At 38.8% G+C, this 6,000-nt stretch overlaps 1 pseudogene; it reads left to right on the forward strand.

Moving 5' to 3' along the window:
• LOC100352869 (eukaryotic translation initiation factor 5 pseudogene) overlaps window positions 1–5,603 on the forward strand; it is a 76,923-nt pseudogene extending 71,320 nt beyond the window's left edge.
• Window positions 5,604–6,000: the final 397 nt, after the last annotated feature.

Below are 6,000 nucleotides of genomic sequence, written 5' to 3' on the forward strand. Positions count from 1 at the left end.
GGACAACTTCATACATTATCCCTCATAGTATTTTTTTTTTGTCTGTTCTACTTAATATGACTGGTTTAATTCTGTAATTATCACACAGTTATTCTTAAGTGTTGAAAATTAACTGAAATGTGATCCCTGTTAAACATAAGAGTGGGAATAAGAGAGGGAAGAGATGTATAATTTGGGGCATGCTCGGGATGACTTGCCCCAATTGGTAGAGTTGGAAACATACCAGGGGATTCCAATTCAATCCCATCAAGGTGGCATGTGCCAATGGTATCTCACTACTCCAAGTGATCAATTTCAGTTCACAATTGATCATAATGAAAGGACTAAGAGTCAAAGGGAGCACATAAACAAGTCTAGTATCTGCTAACACCAACCGATAGAATAAATAAAGGGGAGAGTGATCCAACATGGGAAGTGAGATACTCAGCAGACTCATAGAATGGCGGATGTCCTAAATAGCACTCTGGCCTCAGAATCAGCCCTGAAGGCACTCGGATCTGGCTGAAAAGCCCATGAGAGTATTTCAGGCATGGAAAGCCAAGACACTCTGGCAAAAAGATCTCTGTGAGTGAGATCCCAGTGGAAAGAACAGGTCTTCAAAGAGGGAGGTGCCTTTCTCTGAAGGGAGGAGAGAACCTCCACTTTGACTATGACCGTGTCTAAACAAGATAAGAGTCGGAGAACTCAAGGGGCTTCCATAGCCTTGGAAACTCATGACTGGTGCATAGGGAGATTACTGATGCCATAAACAGGAGTGTCAATTGGTAAAGTCAACAACAGGAGTCACTGTGCACTTACTCCTCATGTAGGATCTCTGTCCTTAACGTGCTGTACACTGAGGCTTAATGCTATAAAGAGTGCTCAAACAGTATATTTCACTTTGTGTTTCTATGGGGGTGCAAACTGTTGAAATCTTTACTTAATGTATACTAAATTGATCCTCTGTAAAAAAAAAAAAAAAAAAGAAATTATCAACTCCCAACTTGACTCTCACTGGGATTAAACATGACAATAGGTCTGATCTGATAAACTGTTGAAATACTTACTTAAGGTATACTAAGCTGATCTTCTGTATATTAAGATAATCGAAAATGAATCTTGATGTGAATGGAAGGGGAGAGGGAGTGGGAAAGGGGAGGGTTGTGGGTGGGAGGGACGGTATGGGGGGGAAGCCATTGTAACACATGAGTCGTACTTTGGAAATTTATATTCATTAAATAAAAGATAAAAAAAGAATAACTGTGTATTAATTACAGAATTAAACCAGTCATATTAAGTAGAACAGACAAAAAAACTACTAAGAGGGATAATGTATTAAGTTGTTCATTAACAGTCAGGGCTATGCTGATCAAGTCACCGTTTCTCATAGTGTCCATTTCACTTCAGGAGGTTTCCTTTTTGGTGTTCAGTCAGTTGTCACCAATCAGCGAGAACATATGGTATTTGTCCCTTTGGGACTGGCTTATTTCACTCAGCATGATGTGTTCCAGATTCCTCCATTTTGTTGCAAATGACTGGATTTCGTTGTTTCTTACTGCGGTATAGTATTCTAAAGAGTACATATCCCATAATTTCTTTATCCAGTCTACCGTTGATGGGCATTTAGGTTGGTTCCAGGTCTTGGCTATTGTGAATTGTGCTGCAATAAACATTAGGGTGCAGACCGCTTTTTTGTTTGCCAATTTGAATTCCTTTGGGTAAATTCCAAGGAGTGGGATGGCTGGGTTGTATGGTACGGTTATGTTCAGGTTTCTGAGGAATCTCCAGACTGAATTCCATAGTGGCTTAACCAGTTTGCATTCCCACCAACAGTGGGTTAGTGTCCCTTTTTCCCCACATCCTTGCCAGCATCTATTTTTGGTAGATTTCTGAATGTGAGCCATTCTAACTGGGGTGAGGTGAAACCTCATTGTGGTTTTGATTTGCATTTCCCTGATTGCTAGTGATCTTGAACATTTTTTCATGTGTCTGTTGGCCATTTGGATTTCCTCTTTTGAAAAATGTCTATTGAGGTCCTTGGCCCATCTCTTAAGTGGGTTTTTTGTTTTGATGTTGTGCCGTTTCTTGATTTCTTTGTATATTCTGGTTGTCAACCCTTTATCTGTTGCATAGTTTGCGAATATTTTTCCCATTCTGTCAATTGCCTGTTTACTTTCCTGACTGTTTCTTTTGCAGTACAGAAACTTCTCAATTTGATGCAGTCCCCTTTGTTAATTTTGGCTTTGACTGCTTGAGCTTCTGGGGTCTTTTCCAAGAAGTCTTTGCCAGTACCTATATCTTGCAGAGTTTCTGCAATGCCAGAGTTCCATGTCTTAGGAGAGTTTGGCAAAGTAGCAGGATATAAAATCAATGCACAAAAATCAACAGCCTATATATACACAGGGAATGCCACGGCTGAGGAAGAACTTCTAAGATCAATCCCATTCACAATAGCTACAAAAACAATCAAATACCTTGGAATAAATTTAACCAAGGAAGTTAAGGATCTCTACAATGTAAATTACAAAACCTTAAAGAAAGAAATAGAAGAGGATACCCAAAAATGGAAACATCTTGACTGTAAATGGCCTCAGCTCTTCAGTTAAAAGATACAGACTATTGGATTAAAAAAACAAAATCCAGCTATTTGCTACCTATAAGAAACACATCTCATCAAAAAATATACATGCAGGCTGAAACTGAAAGGATGGAAAAAGATATTTTACGCTAAGGGAAAACAAAAAAGAGCAGGAATAGTCATTCTAATATCAGACAAAATAAGCTTTAACACAAAAATTGTTAGAAGAGATGAAGAAGGCCACTATGTGGCTATTTAAAAGAAACATTAATTGAGCTAAAGGGAGATATAGACTCCAATACAATAAAAAGTGGCTTCAAAATGCCACTTTCAGCAATGTACAGAAAATCAGGAAAGAAACAACAGAGTTTAATGATACTATAGACCAAATAGACCTGACTGACATCTACAGAAATTTTCATCCTACAGTTGCAGAATGCCCATTCCTCTCACCTGGATGTGGAACTTTCTCTAGGATAGATCATATGTTAGGCCATAAAACAAGTCTCAGCATATTCAAAAAATCAAATTCAAACCATGCATCTTCTCTCACCACAGTGGAATGAAGCTGGAAATCAAGAAGTCAAGAATCTCAGGAACACATGCAAAAAATGGAAACTGAACAATATGCTCCTGAATGAAAAGTAGGTCATAGAAAAAATCAAAAGAACAATTCAAAAATTTCTGGAAATGAATAAAAGTGACAATGCATCCAATAAAAACTTATGGGATTCAGCAATAGCAATGCTAAAAGTGAAGTTAATAGCAAGTGGTGCCTACACCAAGAAATTATAAAGGCATCAAATAAATGAGCTATCAATACATCTCAAAGACCTAGAAAAAGAACAACAATCCAAACCCAAAATTATTACGAGGAAAGAAATAATTAGAATTAGATAAAAAAAAAAACAAAATTGAAAACAACAACAAAAAAAAGATCAGTGAAAACTAGAGCTGATTTTGGAAACAATAGAAAAAAGTTGATATTCCATTGGCCAAGAGAGGGAGAAGGCCAAAATCAATAAAATCAGATATGAAAAAGGAAATGCAACAAAGATAAGAGAAATAAAAAAAATCATCAGAAACTACGACAGAAGTTGTATGTCCACAAATAAGTAAACCTAGAAGAAATGGATAAATTCCTGGTCACATGCAACCTACCAAAATTGAACCACGAAACACAGAACACCTAAACAGACCAATAACAAAGATGGAGATTAAGTCAGTAATAAAGACCCTCCCAAAAAAGAAAGCTCAGAAATAGGTGTCAACAATGGTGTGTTCTACCAGAATTTTAAGAAGAACTCAATTTTGCTCGTTTTTAAAAAACAATTGAAAGAGAGGAAATCTATCCAAACTCCTTCTACGAGGCCTATATCACCCTAATTCTTAAACCATAAAAAGACACAACAGAGAAAGAGAACTATAGACCAATTTCCCTGATGAACATAGATGCAAAAATCTTCAACCCAACAACAAATCAGTAAGATCATTCACCTGGATCTAGATGGGATTTATCTTTGGAATTCATGGATGATTTCACATTCACAAATCAATAAATGTGATAAATCACATTAGCAAACTAAAGAACAAAGACCACACAATTATCTCAATAGATGCAGATAAAGCATTTGATAAAATACAACAACATTTCATAATGAAACCCTTAAGCAAATTGGGTAAAGAAGGGACATTCCTCGAAAAAATCAAGGCAATTTATGACAAACACATCTTATTGAATGGGAAAAAGTTGGAAGCATTTACACTAACATCTGGAACCAGACATGGATGTCCACTCTCACAATTCCATATAATCTTGGAAGTTTTAGCCAGAACCATTAAGCAAGAAAAAGAAATCAAAGGGCTACCAATTGAAAAGAAGGAAGTCAAACTATGCCTAATTGTAGATGACATGATTCTTACATATAGGGCATACAAAAGATTCCACTCAGAGACTATTGGAAATCAAAAAAGAGTTTGGTAAAGTGGCAGGATATAAAATTAACACAAAAAGTAGCCATTGTTTACACAGAGAATGCCATGATTGAGAAATAACTTTAAAGGTGACTCAATGTAACTACAAAAAATTAAATATCTTGGAATAAATTGAACCAAGGATGTAAAAGTTCTCTATGATGCAAATTACAAAACATTAAGGATCTCATGAGGCGAATAAGCTGCAAGACATGTTGGATGGATTCATTAAAAAATTTGTTCTCTATCCTGAGTGTGAGAATCCTGAAACAGATCTGCATGTCAATCTGAAGAAGCAAACAATAGATAATTCTTGTAAAGCCTGTGGCTATCGAGGCATGCTTGACACACATTATAAACTCTGCATGTTCATTCTCAAAAACCCACCTGAGAATAGTGACAGTGGTACAGAAAAGAAAGAAAAGGAAAAGAAAATAGGAAGGGCAAAGACAAGGAAAATGGCTCCGTATCCAGCAGTGAAACACCACCACCACCACCAAATGAAATCAGTCCTCCTCCACATGCTGTGGAAGAGAAGGAGGATGATGACTGGGGAGAGGATACAACTGAGGAAGCTCAGAGGCGAAGAATGGATGAAATCAGTGACCATGCGAAAGTTCTGACGCTCAGTGACGACTTGGAGAAGACTGTGGAAAAGCACGTCAACATCCTGTTTGATTTTATTAAGAAAAAGAAAGAAGAGGGTGTCATTGATTCATCTGACAAGGAAATCGTTGCTGAAGCAGAAAGGCTGCACGTGAAAGCCATGGGCCCTCTTGTTCTGTCTGAAGTTCTCTTTAATGAGAATATCAGGGAACAAATTAAGAAATACAGGTGCCATTTTCTAAGATTTTGTCACAACAAGAAACAAGCTCAGCAGTATCTTCTTCATGGTTTGGAGTGTGTGGTAGCAATGCATCAAGCTCAGCTCATCTCCAAGATTCCACACATCTTGAAGGAGATGTACGATGCAGACCTTTTAGAAGAAGTCATCATCAGCTGGTCGGAAAAGGCTTCTAAGAAATACGTCTCAAAAGAACTTGCCGGCTGGCGCCACGGCTCACTAGGCTAATCCTCCGCCTAGCGGCGCCGGCACACCGGGTTCTAGTCCCGGTTGGGGCGTCGGATTGTGTCCCGGTTGCCCCTCTTCCAGGCCAGCTCTCTGCTGTGGCCAGGGAGTGCAGTGGAGGATGGCCCAGGTGCTTGGGCCCTGCACCCCATGGGAGACCAGGAAAAGCACCTGGCTCCTGGCTCCTGCCATCGGATCAGCGCGGTGCGCCAGCCGCAGCGCGCCGGCCGCGGTGGCCATTGGAGGGTGAACCAAAGGCAAAGGAGGACCTTTCTCTCTGTCTCTCTCTCTCACTGTCCACTCTGCCTGTCAAAAAAAAAAAAAAAAAAAAAAAAAAACAAACTTGCCAAAAAGATTCGTGTCAAAGCAGAGCCATTTATTAAATGGTTGAAAGAGGCAG

This window comes from Oryctolagus cuniculus, chromosome X (assembly GCF_964237555.1).
Source record: "Oryctolagus cuniculus chromosome X, mOryCun1.1, whole genome shotgun sequence".
Lineage (NCBI taxonomy): Eukaryota > Metazoa > Chordata > Mammalia > Lagomorpha > Leporidae > Oryctolagus > Oryctolagus cuniculus.